A 22,929-nucleotide genomic window follows, 5' to 3' on the forward strand; every position below is an offset into this window, starting at 1 on the left:
GTGTAGATTCTTTTACCTTTTTTATTGGACTCTAACTCTCTTATTTCTGATACCTGTCCATATTAGTGGGTAATTAATTTGCTCTTTCTTTGACTTAAGAAAAATTGTTTGATTGGCTCCTTATTTCTCACAGCTTAAATAGTCAAATGCATTCTGATTTGGAAAAGGCATATCCTCGTGAAAAAGAATCCTAAACTTTTGTTGTGACCAACTGAGGAGGTTGAATAGAGTGGAGCCAGTTTACCTTACTCACCTGGTCAGAACAAAGGTCACAAATAATTTGACTGCATAAAATCAATACAGAAATTTCCTTGCTCATCACACCTACTGCCCTAATCTGATAGGGCTGATGTATATAAAGTACCTGCAAGCATTAAGAAAAGCTTCTAAAGCAGTAAATAACAACCGTCCTTGTCTTGAAAACTTTTTGTTTTGTTCCCTCCTCACCGATTGACTCTGGAATAAGAACACAATAGGTAATGGTTAAAAGTGAGACCAGGAGTTGCAATAATAATCAGTATTAAAACAAATTCCCATTTGCTATCATCTCAAGAAAAAAAGCAGCTGCTGGCCAAGAGGAACCAGAAAATTAGTAATTATAACAACTTGCAATATTCCAATTTATTGAGTATCCAAATGGATCTGGTCCTGGACAGCTTAGATAATTGAGAGGATATTGTATATTTATAGCTCCCCTCAACTTTTTTGATTATAACTGTTACGTGGTTTGTCACACAGCAGTCAGGAGGGAGGGTGCAATTACAATGTGCCAAGTTTGCAAAGCAGTCCCATTATGAATGTGAATGTAGGAATTCAGAATGGAATTATAGAAATAAGGACTGAAGGTGGGACTAAATTATGTCTTCACATCCTGGTCCAATTACCTGGCCCTCTAAAACTACTGCACCCAAAGACTACACTTGGTTCATTTTTCTAGGTGGACTTTAATGCCTTCCCCTCTGGTAGTTTGGTGATGGGGAGGGCATTTAATCAGATGAGAGGGTGGTGGATGGGGACCCCACCGCATTCCTGCCTACACCCCAATTAACTCTGCGGAGGGGCGGTTGCCAATCGAAGCCCTTAAGCAGCCAATTAATGTCCACTTAAAGGCCTCATCCCATCACCATTGGTATTAACTCAGCAGCAGGCTGGGGACTCGTCACGTGGGAAGCACACTAAGCAAGCCCTGTCAAGTCAGTTTGCTTGTGGGCTCCGGAAAAGGTATCCCTCACTCAACAGTGCCTGATTGAGGGACCAGCTTCGGGGGGCCCACTGAGAGCCCCCCCGAACATCCCTCCCCTGCAACCACTGACCCCCCCCCACCCCCGCACATCCAAACGCCCTCCTGCACTCACCTGTGGTCTGGGTCTCTCCTTGATCTGAGGCCTTGGGTGTTTGCCATAACGGCAGCAACCACCATCGCCCCGAGGGCACTGACGCTCAATAGATCTGCCAGCTTCCTTTTGACTGGCAGCTCCCAGTGGGCAGGACTTCCAACCCTGGGGTCCTCGATCCCAGAGAAAGCCCGCCACTAGCATTTCAAGTGCCTCAGTTGCACTTAATTCTGTGCTGGCGGGTCTTCCACAAAAAAGCCAACTCAGGGCTCTTGCTGACTCTTCAGCCACGGGTGAGACCCCTGTCGTCTCCATTAAATACTTCCCCCTAAGTGCATTGCCACAGGTGATCAACTACTGTGAAACCTGTAAATTAGGGACACTTAAGGGACTTGCGTCAGGTGTCCTTTAACTGCAGGTGTGCTTATTTTTCAAAATATCATGGTTTGTTCAGTGAACTGGATAAGCCAATTATACCGTGATTGGCCTGTAGTGTTCCTTCTCTGTTGCTCCCTCAGCTAGGATTGTTCCCAATTCTGAAGCCTTGTCAGAGAGGTGCGATTTCAGTTAACTTACCAGTTAATGGGCTACCACATTCATTAAGAGGGAATGCCCAGATCTTGGAATGTGCTAAATGGGCAGCCTGCACAGGAACAAGATGGCATAAGCCCAGAGAGCCTGGAAGATCTTAGTCAAATGGAGAAGATGGAGGTGCGTGGAATTAATATCCTGAAAACCCTGTCTGGCACCAACTCCCCATCCCTCCACCACCATCCCCCACTTCATGTGCTGCATAAGTGTTCCACCTTTCTGACACTACATGCAAGCAAGCCAATGCCATAAAAATGGTGCGAGATGTCTATGCAACAGGTTGGGGATTACGTTTTGCAATTTTAACCCCGCACCGTCATGGCAAATTAATATTAATTCCTATGTGTCTATAATATAGAATACACAATATATTATAAATGTAGCATAATTTCAATACAAATTTTTAAAATTTCACATTACCTCATTACTCCTGATAGTGCTGGCATTGCTTCTGATCATGGAAGGCACAGGGAGATCTGCACAGCGCATTAACATAACTTCAATGAGTCTTTGCAGTTCCTGGTACTGTGCAGGTACAGGCAGGTGATCCTTCCTGAATAAATTTTTTTCACAATATTAATAGTACTCCAATGTACATATTAGTTACTCTGTCCACCCACCGCATTCTACTTAGACTCCTTAGCTTCACATCACTACTAACAAGCATCAAACTTCCTCAAGGGCAGGATTTTTAGGTCGGCATGTGGGTGCAATCAGCGGACCCAGGGGCGGCTGGGGAACCGACTGCTGACCGTGATCGGTCCCTGACTGCAAATTCACACTGGCTGGCCATTTAATGGCTAGCCAGCGTGAAGCACGTGTCGAAATGCTCAGCACTGCCGGGGCGGGGGCGGGAAGACGGTGGGCGCTCGAGTAAGCACGGGAGCGCGCAAGTGCTGACAGAAAGCTCCCTGAAGGCAGATAGCTGCCTCAGGGAGCTGAAGACTTGAAAACCAATAAATAAAGTTTTAAAATCACGAAAAAGATGTTCACGCATCACAATCAGTCACCTGAACATACGCATGATAAAAATCCTGTCCATAGATTTTTAATTAATAATGGAAACCTCATCCCGCCTTTGGATGAGGTTTCAAGAAAAATACAAAGTCTGCCTGGCCAATTTGCCCTTCTGCCAACCGTAAGGTTGGACGGACCACAAAAAATCGGGGTTAATTACAACTTTAATGACCTTGCTGTTTGGCAGGTGTGCTTCTGACTTTTGCATGTACCTGCCGACTGAAATATCGGGCAAAATGACGTCGGGACACTCGCCCGACATCATTTCGCGTCCGATCAAATCAGGTGCACACCTACGCACTGACCTGAAAATTCTGCCCCATATGTCTAACTGTATAACTAGTTCACACAATTTTAAAGTAAATCAAAATATTGTAACTCTGAAATAGATCAGCCATCATCGATAAGGTTATACAACTATTATAATCCAACATACGTACATGGAGGAATTCTAAATAGAGGTAACCTCTCCCCTATCGATAACAATCTATCACGTTATATTTATTTTTCCTGCTCCCTTCAATCTCCATGAGGAAGTATCCTCATGCATATATTTCTTTTAAATGTCTTGTTTAAATATTTCATCACAGGAACTAAGACTAGCAGTACATTCTCCCATTGTCTACTGAAAAGAGTTGTATCTAAACTGAAGATCCCAGGCCCCTTATCTATGTTAATGAGAAGTACAACACCTGGTTTAGGATCCATCAAGAAAATTGGGCTGCTCTGAGCCAAGTAGTCACCTGGCTTGTTCTGCTCAGGTTTTCCAGGCATGGATGCAGCCTAAGAAGAAGTCGTCAATGTGGATTTAAGAAGAGTGAGCGCTCATCCCAGATTCACAGCAATCCCAAAAGCCGTGTTCAGCCTACAATTGGCCTCTTTCCGTTCTCCTCCCCTTCTAGGCGTTACCACACTGGCAAGATAAACACCCCTTGGAGCCATGAAAAGTGCTAGAAACTCTCCTAAATTATGTTAATGAGTCTAAGGCCCATTTTAGGACTGGTCTCAGGCGTCCTGGTTGGGATGCATATTCTGTACATAGTCAAATCTGGTCCTCAACGAATTTCCAGCACAAACACTGATAAACAGAAATAGGGTGGTAAAGGGGAATGTGGATCAATTAAAACAAGAATGAAACTATAATGGACAATAAGAAAATTGCCAACATGTTAAAAGGGTGCTCTGCATCTGTTTTCACAGTAAAAGATGCAGACAGACTACTAGCTTTAGAAGGAATCTAAAAGTAAGTTAAGTGCAGAAACCTAGTGGATTTCTGAGTTATGAAAATGGTAATAGAGAAAATAATGGTGCTGAGGTGGTGGTGGGGGAGCATTTTAGTGATAGCGACCACAACATGGTACAATTTAAGCTTGTTATGGACAACGAAATAGACAAGTTGCAAAAAAATGTTTTGGATTGGGGCAGAGTGGATTTTAGTAAAATAAGGCAGGATCTGGCCAAGGTAGACTAGGAACAGCTACTTGTGGGCAAATCAACAGAGGAGCAGTGGGGGCCGTTCAAACAGGAAATGGAGAGGGTACAGGCTCAACCTGTTCCCTCTAGGGTGATGGGAAGGAGTAACAAGCCCAGAGAACCACGGATGTCCAGAGATATTCATGATACGATGAGAAGGAAAAGAGAGGCTTTTAGCAGATACAAGCGAAGCAATCAGCGGAGGCATTAGTAAAGTACAGAAAGTGCAGGGTGGAACTTAAGAAAGCAATTAGGAGAGCAAAGAGGGGATATGAGAAAGCTCTGGCTGGTAAAAGTAGGGGAAATCCCAAGATATTCTATAAGTATATCAAAGGGAAGAGGATAACCAAGGAAAGAGTAGGGCCCATTAGGGACCAAGGGGGCAATCTATGGGTGGAGCCAGAGGACATCGGTAGTGTTGAATGAATACTTCACATCTGTCTTCACCCAAGAGAATGAGGATGAAGGTATGGAACTCAGGGAGAGAGACTGCGAGGTTCTTGAGCAAATTGATATAGGGAGTGACAAGGTATTGGAGGTGTTGGCAGGCTTAAAATCGGACAAAACTCCAGGTCCAGATGATGTGTCCCAGATTGCTGAAGAGGCAAGAGACGAGATCATAGAGGCTCTGACCCAAATTTTTAATTCCTCTCTGGCCACGGAGGAGGTGCCAGAGGACTGAAGAACAGCTATTTAAGAAGGTTCTGCTATTTAAGAAGGGTTGCAGAGATAAGCCAGGGAACTACAGGCCTGTGAGTCTCACGTCAGTGGTAGGGAAACTATTGGAAAAAATTCTGAAGGAGACAATCTATCTCCACTTGGAATGGCAAGGTTTGATCAGGGATAGTCAGCATGGCTTTGTCAGAGGAAGGTTATGCCTAACAAATTTGATTGAATTTTGATTGAGGAGGTGACCAGGTGTGTAGATGAGGGTAGTGTAGTTGATGGAGTTTATATGGATTTCAGCAAAGCCTTTGACAAGATCCCACATGGGAGACTTATAAAGAAGGCAAATGCACATGGGATACAGGGTAATTTGATAAGGTGGATACAAAATTGTTTAGTTGTAGGACACAGAGGGAAGGATGGTTTAGTGACTGGAAGCCAGTGTCCAGTGACGTACCACAGGGATCTGTGCTGGGTCCCCTATTATTTGTCATTTATATAAACGACATAGCTGACTATGTGGGAGGTAGATTAATAAGTTTGCAGATGACACAAAGATTGGCCGGGTGGTTAAGAGAGAGTTTGAGTGTCTTGGGCTATAGGAAGACGTAGATGGGATGGTCAAATGGGCAGATAAGTGGCAGATGGAATTTAACCCTGAAAAGTGTGAGGTGATACACTTTGGAAGGAGTAATTTGACAAAGAAGTATTCAATGAATGGCATGACACTAGGAAGTTCTGAGGAACAATGGGATCTTGATGTGTGTGCCCATAGATCTCTAAAGGCAGAGGGGCATGTTAGTGGGGTGGTGAAAAAGACATATGGGACACTTGCCTTTATCAATCGAGGCATAGATTACAAAAATAGAGAGGTCATGTTGGAGTTGTATAGAACCTTGGTGGGGCCACAGCTGGAGTACTGTGTGCAGTTCTGGTCGCCACATTATAGGAAGGATGTGATTGCACTGGAGGGGGTGCAGAGGAGATTCACCAGGATGTTGCCTGGGATGAAACATTTAAGTTATGAAGAGAGGTTGGATAGACTTGGGTTGTTTTTGTTGGAGCAGAGAAGACTGAGGGGCGACCTGATCGAGGTGTACAGATTATGAGGGACATGGACAGAGTGGATAGGGAGCAGCTGTTCCGCTTAGTTGAAGGGTCAGTCATGAGGGGACATAAGTTCAAGGTGAGGGGTAGGAGGTTTAGGGGGAATGTGAGGAAAAACTTTTTTACCCAGAGGATGGTGACGTTCTGGAATGCGCTGCCTGGGAGAGTGGTAGAGGCGGGTTGCCTCACATCCTTTAAAAAGTATCTGGATGAGCACTTAGCACGTCATAACATTTAAGGCTATGGACCAAGTGCTGGTAAATGGGATTAGTTAGGTAGGTCAGGTGTTTCTCACGTGTCGGTGCAGACTGTGTTATTCTGTGATTCTGAATGAAGATAGACAAATATCCACAACTTGATGGCTTCCACCAATGCACGGAATGTCATTGGTTGGTAGGTAACTGATTATGAATTGCAGCCAGAGATAGGGATGAAAGGAACATTCTCTGATTGGGCGAATGTGACAAGTGGTGTACTCCAGGAATCTGTACAGTGGCCTCAGCGGTTCACCAGATATATTAATGATCTGGATAAAGAAAGAGAGTCATATATACAGGTTTGACATTAAGTTAGGAGGCCCAGGAAACAGGGGAACCTACTTCTTCTGGTGGGGTAATCCAGATCAAGGAGACATTGGCCTGAATGTTCGTGCATATGCAGAGGCTGTCAGTGCAAAAATGCCACCAGAATCTAGAAATCTCGCCGCCGAACCTGGCCTCTGCCATTTTCGCAGCGAGTAACGTAGGAACTCGGAGCAGGAGTAGGCCTGATCTGCCATTCAATGAGATGCAACTGTGGCCTCAACTCAACTTTCCACCCAGCCTCGTAACCCTTGACACCCTTGTTAGTCAAGAATCTATCTACTTTTGCCTTCAAAATAGTCATTGACCCTGTCTCCACCACTCTCTGGGGAAGAAAGTTCCAAAGATTCATGACCCTCTGAGCGAAAAAATTTCTTCTCATCTCTGTCTTAAATGGAAGACCATTTTGGAATCATCCCAGATTTGTACTAAGTGCGGTAGTGAGCAGGATAAAGGACTTTTTATACGCTGGCCACAATGGCGGCTTTTGATGCCATATTGTCCCAATCCCTCCTCATTAATCATGCATGCCTGGGAAACACGCTGGGTTATTGGCAGGGCGTCCTTTCATTCACCCGCCCAGCAGTTACATCAGGCCTTCAGTAAACTGGGCGCCATATTTAAAGGCCGCCCCTGCAAAGAGCTAGCACTCTCCAAGGGACAGGAAGCTGCTGCGAACTAATGGTCTCCAAGGGGAGGAAACATGATGCCCCCAGATTTAGCGACCCCTCCCTTGAGTACCTACTGGACGCAGTAGAGGCCTGCTGCATTGTCCTATACCCCTGCTCTGGGCGAAGGCCAGCAAGCAAGGTCATCAATCCAGCATGGGAGGCAGTGGCAGTCAGTGCCAACACCCTGCAAAAGAGGACAGCCACCCAGTGCAGGAAAAGGATGAATGATCTCCTCCATTCCGCCAGGTTAAGTCACTCTTCTCATCACTCTTGACTCACAAACCCATCACACATCCATGGGGATCTCACTAACTGCCAGTTCAAGGGACCCTTTACCATTCACTCTCTCACACACACCTTCATTGTCCTCAACCCGTCCATGGCACCACTCACCACCCACACATGCCAGGCATACATATCATCTGAAACAAAAACAAAAATTGCTGTAAAAACTCAGCAGGTCTGACAGCACCTGTGCAGAGAAAGACAGAGTTAACGTTTCAAGACCGTATGACTGTTCTTCAGAACTAAAGAGAAGTAGTAATGTGGTGAAATATAAACTGTTTAAAGGAGGTGGGACAGGTGAAGCTGGATAGAAGGCCAGTGATAGGTGGATACAAAGGAGAGATTGCAAAAGATATATAAACAAAAGGTTGAAGGGGTGTTGATGGCGATGATTCTGGCTAAAGGAGATGCAGTTGTGACATTAAGAGTAGAAAGCAGGATGAGCAAGTGACAGATGGCCCTAGTGGGGGTGGAGTGGGGGGAGGGATAGTGTGGGAGAAAAGATAGAAATAGGCTAAAAGGTGGGGATAAAACACTAAATGGAAATAAATTTGAAAAATAATAATAGAAATAGGTGCGAAAAAATATATATACTTAAAAATTAAAAAATAAATATTTGAATTAAGGGTATCAAAAAGGGGTGAGGATGGAGGAGAGAGTTTATGATCTGAAGTTGTTGAACTCAATGTTAAGTCCGGAAGGCTGTAAAGTGCCTAATCGGAAGATGAGGTGCTGTTCCTCCAGTTTGCATTGAGCTTCACTGGAACATTGCAGCAGGCCAAGAATGGACATGTGGGCATGAGAACAGGGTCGTGTGTTGAAATGGCAAGCGACAGGAAAGTCTAGATCATGCTTGCAGACAGACAGAAGGTGTTCTGCAAAGCGGTCACCCAGTCTACGTTTGGTCTCTCCAATGTAGAGGAGACCACATTGGGAGCAGCAAATGTAGTAGACCAAATTGAGGGAAGTGCAAGTGAAGCGCAAGTCAAGATTTCCAACATCCGCAGTATTTTTCTTTTATATACATATCATCTGGCCTGGCAGATGACCCACTTACACTCTCTCCATTTGTATTCATTCAGGACAAACTGGCACATAATAAAAGGGAGAGGTCGCAAACTAGTAGAGCAATGCCTGAAATCAACGTCCTCACGGACTTTGAAAATATAGTCATCCAGCTGGCTGGCAAAGATCTGGACCGTTCCTGTGCTGACGGTGAAATCAGCGGTGCTCAACCAAGTGAGGATCCAGCAGTGCAAAATCCATGAGACAACCATGCCACGAGTGATGTGTCCTATTTTACAGACCACTGCCATGCACTAATTATCTCTCCTAGTTTTTGCAGGCATGTCTGCCAAACAGCCGAGGAGGTCCACAAACTGGGTCCTCGACTCAAGCCCTGAAGATACTTCAGAAGAAGAATCAGCTGAAAACCTCATTGAAGACCCATAACAGTGCTCACCCACACCCTCCACCAGTGCAGAGACACACACCTTGTTAGGGCCAAGCTTTAGAGTAGTGTCAGGGTCACAATCTGGTGAGCACATCACATTTTCTGATCTACATCAGGTGGCGGCAGGGACTGCCCAGATTTCTGGCACTCATAGAACTGCTGGGAGACTAGAAATCTGCTGAGTCTGAGTCAGATGACGAGTCTCTGGACTCGGGCATACCTCAGCTGTTGGAGCTGCAAAGGCCTTCAGTCTTAGGTTAGTAAGCCAACACACCGAGGTCAATACTGGTGGGATGACGGCTGCTATGGAAACCTTGGTCCTGGATATTGGTCCTCCACTGCTGTGCAGGCTGAACTCCAGTTGATGCCATTGTTGGCCTCCAACAGTGTCAACAGGAGCGGGGTGAGGAGCAGCTCGATCTCAATCCAGTTTCCCCTTCTCCTCAAGGAGTCAAATGGGGCCCTCAGGCATCCATAGGGAGGAGGATCAGCAGGTGCACACCCTAGGGCCATCCACCCAGGTGACTCCAGGAGTGCCTAGCCCATTCGAATCACTTCTTCATGTGACCCCAGCAAATCCAGCTCCACAGTCAAGGAGAGTGCTGCTGCCACACAGCAGGACCCCAAAAGTAGGCTGGGGCCCTCCAGGTCTCAGCTCTCCAGAGGATGCCCATCAAGGTCATCACAGACAGGGCACAGCAGTCAGCAGGCTGCCTCCAACTCCGCAGTGGATGTCGGGGGTGGGGGGGGGCGGCATCAAGACGTAGCGGCAAGGTTAGGAAGGTTAAGATGAGGTTGCACAGCCTGGGCATGGGTGTTAATCATTTTGTAAGTAAACTCCCACAAGTGCCTCCTTGCATGTGGCTCCTTATTCTGATGAGCCGTTTTCGTGTCACTCAGATATGAAACCTTGGTCCCTGCTTAAGATAAAGGCAGGTGTCTCAGTCCAGGGCCTCTTCCTTGTGCTTTGTGCAACCTTTCCAGCACGCTGATGGTGCGCCTTCACTGTCACAGGACATGAGTCATGCCTGCACCTGGATAGGGCTTATCATTGCAGCCAGGGTGTCCTGGGCTGGCCTCACAGCATTTGTCATTCTCTTTGTATGCTCTCATCACCTTTAAGGTGCAGCTGACCCCCGCCCCCCCCCCCCCGCCTCCAATCTTATCAGCAACTTTGCCTGGTGAGTGTGATCCTGAAGGGTCCAGCTCACGAAGGATGCCATGGGATCAGGAGATGTTAAAGTTTCCCCACTGTACCGCCATGATATGACCTTGTTCACAAAGCGTAAGCAAGCTGCCTTCAGCCAGACAGGAGTCAGACATTCACGTAAGCTATGTGAGGATCTTTAGCGTCTCCTCATTGCATGTCATTATCATCCTCCTGGAATGTAGGGACTTTAGGCATCCACTACGGCTCCATGACAGGAGCATTATCACAGAGGGTATGTGCACTGCCATCAGCCAGCCAGGAGTCAAATGTTCACAGACGCAAGTTGAGGATCCATAGTGTCTCCTCACTGCATATTGTCATCATCCTCCACAAATCCAGCAGCTATGAGGGCCTCCCGAGCGCACATGCCTCATCTGGCTAGTTCAATGTCCTCATCGCCATCATCCTCGCCTTCGAAGACCTCCTCAAACTCATCCCCATTGACATATTCCTCAATGGAGGAGACACACAGCTCCTCCATCCCTTCCTCAGTCAGTTCCTCTCCCCTTTGCAGTGCCAGGTTGTAAAGGGCGCAGCAGGCGACAACGATGTGTGACACCCTCTGTGGACTATATTGCAGGGCTTCAACAGACCGGTCCAGGGACCAGAACCTCATTTTCAACCATCAAGGTGCGAGTTTTGGCTGCACTCTGAGACCGCCGCACGGGTGTCATCAGCCATGTCCTCTACAGGTAGCCTTTGTCCCCGAGGAGCCAACCTTGCAGCCTCTGTGGACCCTGGAAGACCTCAAGGATCTGAGACCTACTAAGATTGTAGAAGTCGTGGACACTCCCTGGGAACCATGTGCAGACCTGTATCACGCGTTTGTGGTGGTCATACACCAGCTGCACATTCCGCAAATGGAAGCTCTTGTGGTTGACGCAGCTTACTGCTTGTTGCCAAGGAGATCTGTGAGCCATGAGTGCAGTCGATGCCACCCTGCACCTGTGGAAAACCTGGGATCTGGGCAAATCCCAGCACTCTTGTTTCCTGGATTTCCTGATCCCGAGCAAAACGCACAAGGTTGTGTGCCTTCGCAAATATGGCGTCCGTGATTCATTCGTGCATGGAGGCTTGCAATATCCAATGTAGGTCACCTGTGGAGCCCTGAAAGGACCCACTAGTGTAAAAAGTGAGCGCCGCAGTCACTTTCATAGCCACTGGCAATGGATGCCCTCCATGTCCCTGTGACGCTAAATCCTGCAGCAGGTGGCAGATGTGACTGATCAGTTCCCTGGATATGCGCAGTCCTCGATGACTTTGGTTCTCAGTCATTTGCAGGAACATGCGCCATCTATAGATCCTGGGTCTAACTAGACAATAACCAGCGACAGCTTGAAGTAGCTCTTCAGCAGCGTGCGCGGGAGCCCTAGTTGCCCCTTATTCCAGAGAGTGCTGCTCCTCCCTCTGTCCAGCCAGGCTTCTCGACCGTCCCCGCCGAGCCCGCCCAACAAGGGCAAGATTCTCCCCAGTGTGTAAGGGTACAGGAATTTGTGCTACATAACTGATCTTACAACCTAATATTATCCTAACAGGGTGCCTGTTAAGTGAGCAGTTTGGTTGACAATTCCAAGTGGTTATAGAATGTAAATGTTTGTTTTCATAATGGATTAGTTTAGGAATTTCAATGCATTGAATATTTTTATTTAATCAAGGAGAGCGTTTTTTTAATAGTGACATCTTCAATAGACACAACTATTTTATTTCAGCATGGCTCTGAGATTTGCCCATGGTGGATCCTAATTAAGTTGGCATGGAGGGATAAGGGCAAAGGGAGATGGGTGGGGGAGCATGTGTTGGTATTAAGTTGACATAGGGGCTATAAAGGACCAAGGGAATGTTGGAGGCATAGGGTGGCATTGGGGTATGAGGGACCACGGGGAATGGGTAGAAGGGCATAAGGTGGCATTGGGGTAGGAGGAGTCATGGGGGAGTGCATGAGGTAGCATGGATGAGGCATGAGGAGCTTGTGGAGGCGGGGGGGTGAATGAGAGGGGGGGAGGGGTATTTTATGCTTTGTTCATTTTTTAAATAACTTAAACAAAGTGCTGGTGCACAGAGGCAAGCCTTTTGGCCAGGCTGCCTCCATACCCGGCAGCCTCTGCAATCGTTCCGGGGCGATGGACCCGACTTCTAATGCAGCCCACCTCTCCAGAACAAAAGTCCGACCTTCTGAACCTCTTTTTCCCGAGTTCGGTTTGCGGAGCCAGGAAATGCCCCATTGCTACACTCCTGACCCAGGAGCGAAAAACCGGTTATCATCTTAAAGTTAGAACTGGGACATTCATGAGCAAAATCAAGGGTCACTTTTTCACACAAAGGGTAGTGGAGATCTGGAGCTCTCTCCTCCAAAAGACTGCAGATGCTGGGTCAATTGAAATGTTTAAAGCCAAGGTTAATATAACTTTGTTGGAGAAAAGTATCGACATATGGAACAAAGATGGATAAATGGAATTGAGATACAGATCATCGATGATCTAACAGAATGAAGAATAGGCTCAAGAAGCTGAATGGAATACTCCTGTTCCTATGAAAGAGAAGCCTAAAAATGGCATTTGTGTAATTAACCCAGTTCAGCGAATCTTCCTTTATTTCTTTATCCCTAAATCAAAAAAACCTTGTATTATTTATAAAATTGGTAACAAGAAAGTTAGTTCTATTTACCGCAGGAAGGCTGCCAAAGCATTGGCTGCTTCAGTCGTGACTTCAAGGCTGGAACTGGTCATTGCTTCCTGTAATGCAACAATCGCTTCATGCCAAATAGTGAAATTCATAAACAGTTTTATTCCTGTGGGCTGCCTGTAAAAGACCCATTTATATAGTTTAATATCATATTTTCATTTATGCATTTTAAATTAATTGTTATGAATTCTCTGAGTAAGGGTATAAAACATTAAATGAATAATGCAGCAAATTAGAACTCAGACCCTCATCCTTGGGATTAACATTCAAATCTAGCTCAGATTGATATCTTCCCATCAACATAATTTGAAAAAACCTTTTAGAAAATAGTTTCAACTTCAGATTAATGGCCTAAATTCTACCCTCAGGGTGCGCCCAAAGTCGGCGCAGTTAGAAGTGGATGAAAAACCCACTCTGAGCCACATTCATGCTATGAACGCGTTCTTAGGCAGGATGGCCAATTAGGGCCCACTCAGTATGAAACACAACTGCTGGATGTGTTTTCCGTGCATGGGCATTGGGCCCAATGGGGACCCAGCAGGGTGCTCAAAAATTGGAAGAGGCAGCTCCCTGAAGGCCACCAGGAGTTGTGGGGGAGGCTGACGGAGCTATTTGGAAACTATCTAGGAAGTGTTCTGGTGTACAGACATGGCGTCAGCATCTGATGGTCATGGAAAGCGGGATAGCAAGTCAGGTGGGCACTCTGCCCCCCATTTCTCAGATGAGTGCCTGGGAGCGCTGATCAAGGAGGTCAGTGCCAGGAAATCTTAATGCCCAGGGACAGCAAGAGAAGGCCACCCCACCTGACCAAGAGGGCCTGGACAGAGATTGCCACCCAGGTCAATGACACAACATGGTGTGCCGCATGTGGCTTCAGCGCCACAAAAGGTTCAAAGATCTACTGCGGTCAGCAAGGGTAAGTGGAGAAATGGCATGGACCTGTGGGGAGAACTTTAGTCGGATGCCTGTTGCTTGGAACATCCAAGGATCTAAGCATGTGAATGCCAAAAGGCACTTAAGCCTGCCCTGCCAAGGCAGGGATGTCAGCACGACTGGCTTCAATGCATTGCAAGGTGAGACGTGCCACAGTGACATGGCGCACTTAATGCCCGGGCGGGGGGGCTGGTGGGAACCAGGAAAGGACCTTCAGTGAGACAGAGCAATGATGAGGCTATTTTTCCCTGTCAGGACCAGAGCAGTCATAACACTGCAGAGTGCTGCAGAACGGGTGGAGGAGTGCCAAATTTGTACATCCTCATGAAGCACAAAAGTGATGCACTGGAACTGGAATGCCACCAGACAGCTCGCTCCTCCAGGCGTGGTGAGGCAGGGATCTTGGATGAAGGTAAGAATGCAGGTGACAGATGCTTGTGCATCTGGAAACATAACGGGCTCCTCTCATCAGAAACTGAACTGTCGTAGCCAGAGAGCCCATTGAAGCTCCAATGCAGGTGGCACCCTGCAGCAGGTCTCCACTGTCTCCTCAGCCTGTCTAGCATGCATAGCAACTTTGATAATTGAACATACTGATCTTTTGCCTTCCTCCCGCAGATGCACCAGCTGCAAGAGCTGCCGGTGACCCTGACGACCCCCCCAGCATTGAGCCCCGAGAAAGACATCACACCTGCACAGCATCACACTGTCTCTCTAACCCAGGCACCAACGCAGATACTCACACGTCAGTGGGCATTTGTTCTTTGGCTCTGCGGGTAATGCACAGTGGTGAGGGCACATCACACTCACATGAGAAGCTGGCAGAGGCAGAGAGGTCCCAGGGAGCTGACAGTGGGAGCACAGCTGGAGACCAGAACCATACTGCATCTGAGGCAGATGACAAGCCTCTGGAGTCAACCATCAGGCGGCAGATGCTGGATGTCCAGTGGGATGTGCAGGGAGAACTGGCGGAGATCCATGAGGGTCTGCATGTCATGGTCTCCGTCATGGGAGTCCATGCGGAACATGAGTTCTGCTTTGACCCCTAATGCCGAGTGCACAGCCTCCTCCATTGAGGGGTTCCTGGGATTGCACTTGAGCCTGCAAACCTTCACACAGGCAGTGACCTGCTAGGTCCCCGTTCATCAATGGTGAGCAGGAAGGTGCAAATGCACTTCACACTGTCAAATGAGCTGCCTTTTGTCTCCATGGACTTCTCTCAGAGCGCCCTGGACGAGGGCACCAGCTCCTCTGCCCCTCTGCCAGTGACCGCTGCATCTGATGATGCCACGATGACTGAGGAATGCTCAGCTATGGGGCTTGATGCACTCTCCTAGGTGGAGCCTGCTTAGGCTCCAGTGGCCAGAGAACAACCGCCATTGTCAACAGGAGCACCAGCACAACAGAGTCAGCAGGTTGCCTCCGATGCCACTGTCAACAAATAGGGGTGGGGAGCACCAAGACACAGCACCTGCAGACCTAAGTTAAAGGCACCTTGAGCACAGCAGGGGAGTGTCACAGATGACATTTTTTGCGTTATTTTGACTCTTGTGTTAGGGATAGACACTTTGTTCATGTGAAGTAACAAACACCTATTTGACTTAAATGGGCTGACTTAGCTGGATGGTATGAATAGGTGCCAGATGCAGCATAGGCTTGTAAAAGTAAGGCATTGTGTGATACCAGCGTACTGGATTGAGTTCTCATTTATTGATTGTTAGCAAAGGAGGCAGTGCCATTGACATCAATGCATTGGATGACTAGCAGAAGGTTCGCTGTATCAAAGCAACCCTGGTGTCCCTGCCTCCATGAGGGTTCCTGTCCTCTGCTTCAAGGTCCTCACCCTGTGCCTTCCAAGTCTCTTTCTCTGAGCCATCACGACTCATCCTCCGTGGCCTGTGCAGCTGCCTCACTTTCCTCAGCTTCCAGTAGATCCCCCCTTGCCAAGGCCAGGTTGTGCAGGGCACAGCATGCAATGACAATGAGGGAGACATGCTCTGGAGGATACTGCAACGCTTGTCCTGACCGGTCCAGGCATCTGAGGCGCATCTTCAGCAACACGATGGTCCTCTCCACCAGCGCCCTTGTATCTCTCCTCAGCCTCAGTTCTTGGGTGACAGATTGGGGTCATCAGCCATCTCTTCAACGGATAGCCCTTGTTACCCAGGAGCCATCCATACACTCATGCAGGAGCCATGCTCAGCCTTGGTACCTGTGAGTGCCACAAGACATAAGCATCGTGTAATCTTCCAGGGTAACGGGCACAAACTTGGAGAATTTGCTTCCTGTGGTCATAGATGATCTGAACATTCATTAAGTGGAGCCCCTTTCTATTTATGAAAGCTCCAGGCTCACCTGTTAGCGCCTTGATGGCCACGCAAGTGCAATCTATTACACCGTGAATGCGGTGGAACCCAGCCATCACAGTGAAGCCTCATGCTCTCTCCACCTGGCTTGCCTCATCTGTCTGGAAATGGATGAATGTGCGGATGTGTCCAAAGATAGCATCAGTCATAAGCTCAACGCAACTGTGCGCAGCTGATTGAGAAATGCTGCACAGATCCCCCACTGAGCCCTGAAAAGAACTAGAGGCATGGAGGTTGAAGGCCACTGTGACCTTCAAAGCCACAAGCATGGGGTGTCTGCCCACGCAGTTGGAGGCGATTTCCAGTCTTATCATGTGACAAATTGCTGTTACTGTGTCCGTGGGAGAGGTGGAGTCTCCTGCAGTACTGGACCTCGGACATCTCAAGGTAGTTGGAGTGCTGCCTGAACACTCTAGATGCTGGGTAGCGGCATCTTCGGCATACCCTCCTGCCTTGGTCTTCCTCCTGGCCCTGCACCAACTGAGCCCATGCCTCTCTTATTAAAGATCTGTCCCTGGGATGCTGCCCATGCACACTTGGCTTCTTCTCCCTCCTGACCCTCTCTTCTTCAAAGGAAGAGGTTCCACCAACGGAATGCACTATCCCCATTATATGGGATGCGGAGGAGCAGTGCCTTGAAATGAAGGAGTGCTCTGCTGCTCAGAATAACATTCCAGGAAACATGAGGACCAAAGATGCTGAAAGGCAGGCTTGACAATCAAAAGAGATGCCAAAAAACTCTGAGACAGCTCTGTGCTCACACGGCAAAGGACTGGAAATGACAGAGAAAGTGCTGCTGCTCCGGGGGCCCTTTATCCCACCTGTGGATGAGGAAATGATTAAAACGTAAATCCTGCTCACCCGTTTTGACCACGCGATGAGCTAAAAATCGCACGGTCAGCGTAAAATCACTATCAATAGACTTTTTAATGATCTTAATTGACCCTTTAATTGTCGATGGACGCTGTTCCGACTCCTGCGCATGCGCACTGACCTCAATATTGCGCATTTGCATGATGACGTCGGCCCGATGTCTTTTTGCGCAATTTTACGCGCGTTCGGGTCGGGCTAATCTTTCTTCATGGAGAACTATGGGCCCCAACCTTTTCCATTCTACCTAGGCACATGTCAGATACAGCACATGAAAGCAAACTCTGCCTAATACGGAATGAACCCATCTGGATTCTGGAATTCAAATCATTAAAAGCCTGCAGCAGTGATAATGGCTGCTGGGCCTTCTGTGTGCTGTCTAAAAACAGATACCACAGATCTTTACAACACCAGTAAAAGTCTTTCTGGCAGTTTTATGACATTACTGACAGCCCTTCTCGGGTAACGGCATTGGAAAGGTAGAAAAACGGGTGTAGTACTGCCTTCATAGAGTTCCCCCCCCAACCCCCTTTTAAATCATGTTTGCACCCAGGGTATAAGTAATCCCCAGGCACAAGATTCAGCTCTAATATTTCAGTTCCCCACTTGTACCAGGAAACGTTAGTGACACAAATTCATTAAATCCTAAATCCTAATCCGGCCAATTAAATCCTAAAGAACATCCATTAATATGACTGCACAATCACATACTGACCTGGATGCCAATCCAAAGATGCCCAACCCAAGCAAAATACTAACAGCAGGCTTGTAAGCATATGCAGCCACTGTGCTGGTTTCAGGTTCAGTGCTTCCAGCTTGGTATGCAGAATTGACTTCTCAGAAAATTACAGTAGCTAGTTAGGATACATTCAAGTCTAATTTTTCCAATACTGTTGCTTCATATGCCAAAGTGGCCACTGGTGCATTACAGATGGATTGAAATGGAAGTTTACCAGTTACATCCTAGTTTCTAAAGTCATTAGCATTGTTCCAGGTACAGATTTGAATAGCTGAAGAAAGCATGCTAGTGGTGGGAGCATATAATCCTGTTTTAACTAAATAGGGACAATTAAAGGGAAGCTTTACAATAGGAGAATAAAATTCTGAAAGATGGAGAGAGCCATAAAGGGCATCAAAAGCCATTAGCAGATTTTGCCAGAACTGAAAGAACTTAAGTATCTCTGAAAAAGACATTTTGTTAAAGCTTTTCATCTTGCACTCATCAGGACAATTGCAAGAATACCAATGTCAGGGGAAGCAACAACTTTACACTGTTTGAGAAGGGAGTGATCATTGGTTGGCAAATTGACTCTGATTGGTAGAGACAGTGCCATAGAGAATGCACCAGTTAATGGTGAATGACAGTTAACTGCCAAACATTGTTTAAAATTTAAACCAGGCAGTTTGGCTCTGATTGGTCAAGGCATTGCCCTGGGGAATGAACCAGTGAATGGCTATCACTTACTTTGTTTAGCTGAAACAGGTGCAATGTGTGTATGTGTTCTTTCTGTCTGCAAAGAGCAGGGCCCTGTGTACTAATATATGTAGCTTGCCAACCAATCAGCACTCTCTTCTCATATAGTATAAAGTTGTTGCTTCCCCTGATATTGGTATTCTTGCGATTGTCCTGATGAGTACAAGACGAAAAGCTTCGGCAAAATGTATTTTTTCAGCAATACTCAAAAAACTGAAAGAGAAGGAACTCAGAGTGTAAGAATGTCTCTGCAGTTCATCACCTCAGCACTGTTTCACAGTTGAATTCAAGGTAGTGCTGCACGAGGCACTTGCCAGAAGGGTCATTTTCCCCTCCATCCCTCAGCAATGCAGCTTGCCCGCAAGGAGGTGCAATCAAATTTCAAGCTACTATTATTGCCAATGCATGTGCCAGCTCGAATGCTAATTAGTATTGCCTGTTGGAGCAGATGGCAAAGCATCTCTCTATTGAACAAGGAAGACCGCTCCTAGCAGCACATTCAGGGAGGCATCGGCAAAGTGGAGATCAGCCTTTGATAGTCTGGATTTGATTGTAACATTTGTTTCTCTCTTCTTCCAGCACCAAACTCCTTATACTTGCATGTTTGGATGGTTTTCTTTAAATACTAGATGGAGATTGCATCATGCAGTTTCACATCACTCCTGGTGCTGCTATTAGACAGGAAATCCAGAAGTAAAACGATAATGAGTTAAAACATCATTGACAGATGCGTTGAGCTTACTTCTGGTTTTCCCCACATGTTATTGGAGCTTCGACCACGTCCCCACCCCATCTCCCCATTTCCAGTGAGTGGCAAAGTTAAAATTGGGGCCCCTGTTCAAAAATCTCAATCAATATAGGTGCTTACCGTTTTAAAATCTCTCCAAACAATAGTAGACCTTGCTTCTGGACCTCAGCGTTGTTCACCCTCATAGTTTCTTTCAAGCTACGAACTAAGGATTCAATACCTGTAATTCATATATGCATTAAATATGTATATATAAAAAAGTTGGTAGATGTCACTTGGTCTTGAATCTATGACTGTAACACTGGAGTTTAGAAGAGTGAGGGGTAACTTGATTGAAGCATATAAGATCCTGAATGGTATTGATAAGGTAGACGTGGAAAGGATGTTTCCTCTGGTGGGTGAGTCCAGAACTAGGGGGCACTGTTTTAAAACTAGGGGTTGCCCTTTGAGGACAGAAATGAGGAGAATTTTTTTCCTCTCAGAGGAACTCTGCCTCCAAAGGTGGTGGAAAAAGGGTCATTGAATATTTTTAAGCTAGAGGTAGATAGATTCTTGTTAGGCAAGGGAATCAAAGGTTATCGGGGGTAGATGGGAATGTGGAATTCAATACACAAACAGATCAGCCATGATCTTATTGAATGGCGGAACAGGCTTGAGGGGCCAAATGGTCTATTCTGCTCCAATTTCATACGTTCATATGAAGATAAATTTAGCACTGAAATATCTCCTAACATATCCAAGAGAACAGATCTTGAAGTTGGTGTTGCATGTATGAGCTAAAAGTGCGACTAGATAAACTGAGGCTCATAATCTTGAGAGGAAGTTACAGAGCAAGGTTGTTAAATGTACAGTCTATGGAACAGTTTCATCTGGCCTACAATGTGCTGTGTCAAATCTTCTGTGGGTAATAACAGAAGACCGTTTCCAATGGTGAGTAACTGGAAGAAATTGCAGGGAAAGACTCAGGATTCTCACTGCATGCGACAGCTATACGCTCTATACAACACAAGAAGAAAGAGGGCTAAGCATGGGCTGGCAGCAACCCAGAGTAGTCCAGTGAGCTACACCTGCTCCTACACTCATTCACTGAAGGGGAAATTTTTAAAAAATGTTACCTACCATTTCCTCTCCTGCCTTCAGCAGTCCTTTTAAGATCTATTGTTTAGCTACTGTGTAACTGCATCTGGCTTTGCACCTAGATAAAAGCAGAATACTGCGGATGCTGGAAATCTGAAATGTAAGTCCCACTGCACTGATGCAAGCCTTTTAAACAGCCCGCCTCCGCACCTGGCAGCCCTTATGGCTGCCTCCAAAACTTTTCCCAGGTGAGCAGGACCAACTCCAGCCCGCACCTGCCCACAGCAGTGAAGATCCCACCTTTGCGGGCACATTGTCCAGAGGTGGTTGGGCCGAGCCTGCAATTTTCCTGACTCTGGCTACCTGACTCAAGGATGAAAATCCAGGATGCTATCTCCAAGTTCGAGCAGAGGAGTGATTCATAAATGCTTACTTAGGGTTGGTTCAATCATTGCGTGATTGGTTCTTAACTATGATTCTTAGTGACTCATTTCAACTCCATCTGTGTAAAGAAATATTTCCTATCATATTTCTTGAACCTGCTGTTTAGAGTCTTGATCTGAGCCATCATTTTATGTTGGATTTTCTTTCTCTATTCCATTAAGTATCTTGTATACCCCTGTATCAAGAGTGTCACACTCAATTTATGTTGTGGGCCTGATCTAACATCCTGGTACATGGTATGGACCACATTCAGGTGAAGTTATTTGGACACATGAGGATAAAAACTGGTATGTCCTTAGCCTGTTTCTTGGCATAAAAGAGGTACAATGTATATCAATTGCCAGCATGAGGCCGTGTACATAATCTGTGTGCTGACAGCATAGCTGCTGCCATATAGGTCCTCCCTGTTTTCATGTGTATGTGGCAACTGCCTGAAATCAGCATTGGATCTATTTAAGTACGCTTAGAAGGGTTCTGTGTCTATTTTAGAGCCCCTCTACAAAATGTGTAAAAAAAACTAGGTGCACAGTCAAAATGAGAACAGAAAACGCTGGAAAAACTCAGCAGGTCTGACAGAAGGCTCTGAAGAAAGGTCATACAGACGCGAACTGCTAATTCTGTTTCTATCTCCACAGATGTTGTCAGATCTGCTGAGGTTTTCCAGCATTTTCCGTTCTCATTTTGGCTGTGCACCTAGTTTTTTTTTTAAACATTTTATAACGGGGCTTTAAAATAGACACAGAACACTTCTAAGCGTACTTAAATAGATCCAATGCTGATTTCAGGCAGTTGCCACATACACATGAAAACAGGGAGGACCTATATGGCAGCAGCTATGCTGTCAGCACACAGATTATGTACACGGCCTCATGCTGGCAATTGATATACATTGTGCCTCTTTTATGCCCAAGAAACAGGCTAAGGACATACCAGTTTTTATCCTCATGTGTCCAAATAACTTCTGCTGAATGTGTTCCATACCATGTGCCAGGGTGTTAGATCAGGCCCACAATATAAATTAAATTTGACACTCTTGTTACAGGGTTATACAAGATACTTCGTGGAATAGAGCAAGAAAACCCAACATAAAATGATGGCTCAGGGCAAGACTCTAGGCGGCAGGTTCAAGAAATATGACAGGATGGAGTTGAAATGAGTCACTAAGAATCATAGTTAAGAACCAATCACGCAATGATTGAACCAACCATAAGTAAGCATTTTTGAATCACTCCTCTGCTCGAACTTGGAGATAGTGTCTTGGATTTTCATCCTTGAGGCAGGTAGCCAGAGTCAGGAAAATTGCAGGCTTGGCCCAACCGCTCTGGACAATGTGCCTGCAAAAGCGGGATCTTCACTGCCAGGGGCAGTGAACCTGGGAAAAAGTTTAGAGGCAGCCATAAGGGCTGCCAGGTGCGGAGGCGGGCTGTTTAAAAGGTTCGCCTCAGTGCAGTAGGACTTCATCCCAGTTAATGTGAAAACGCAAAAGCCCTCCAGCCCTCACCCTTCACACCCCCTTACCCTCCAAACACTCGCCACGGCCCATTATGCCACCTCATGTCTCCCACCAACTCCCTGTGACTCTTCATGCCCCCTATGCCAAACTCTGTCAATCCACCCACCTCCTATGGCTTCGTGCCCCCCATGCCAAGATACGGCACTTCCATGCCCATTGGTTCTTTAAAATGTATAGTGGGTCAATGAACCCTATGGTGACAGTAGGATGTGTAAAAAGAGAGCTTAAAAAAAAGTATTTCATTCATAACTTCCTATTTGAAACAGCTGTGTCCCAGAAAAAACTCTTTGATTGAGAGAGCTCATGCTCTCTGATCTCTGCTGTCAATTTTACAATGTTTATTTACACAACGTTAAGTGGTTTAAGGGTTTGTGGTTTTCACTATTGATACTTTAAAGGGCCTGTATGATTGACACTTTATTGGCTTATAGTGA

This window comes from Carcharodon carcharias, chromosome 31, assembly GCF_017639515.1.
Source record: "Carcharodon carcharias isolate sCarCar2 chromosome 31, sCarCar2.pri, whole genome shotgun sequence".
NCBI lineage: Eukaryota > Metazoa > Chordata > Chondrichthyes > Lamniformes > Lamnidae > Carcharodon > Carcharodon carcharias.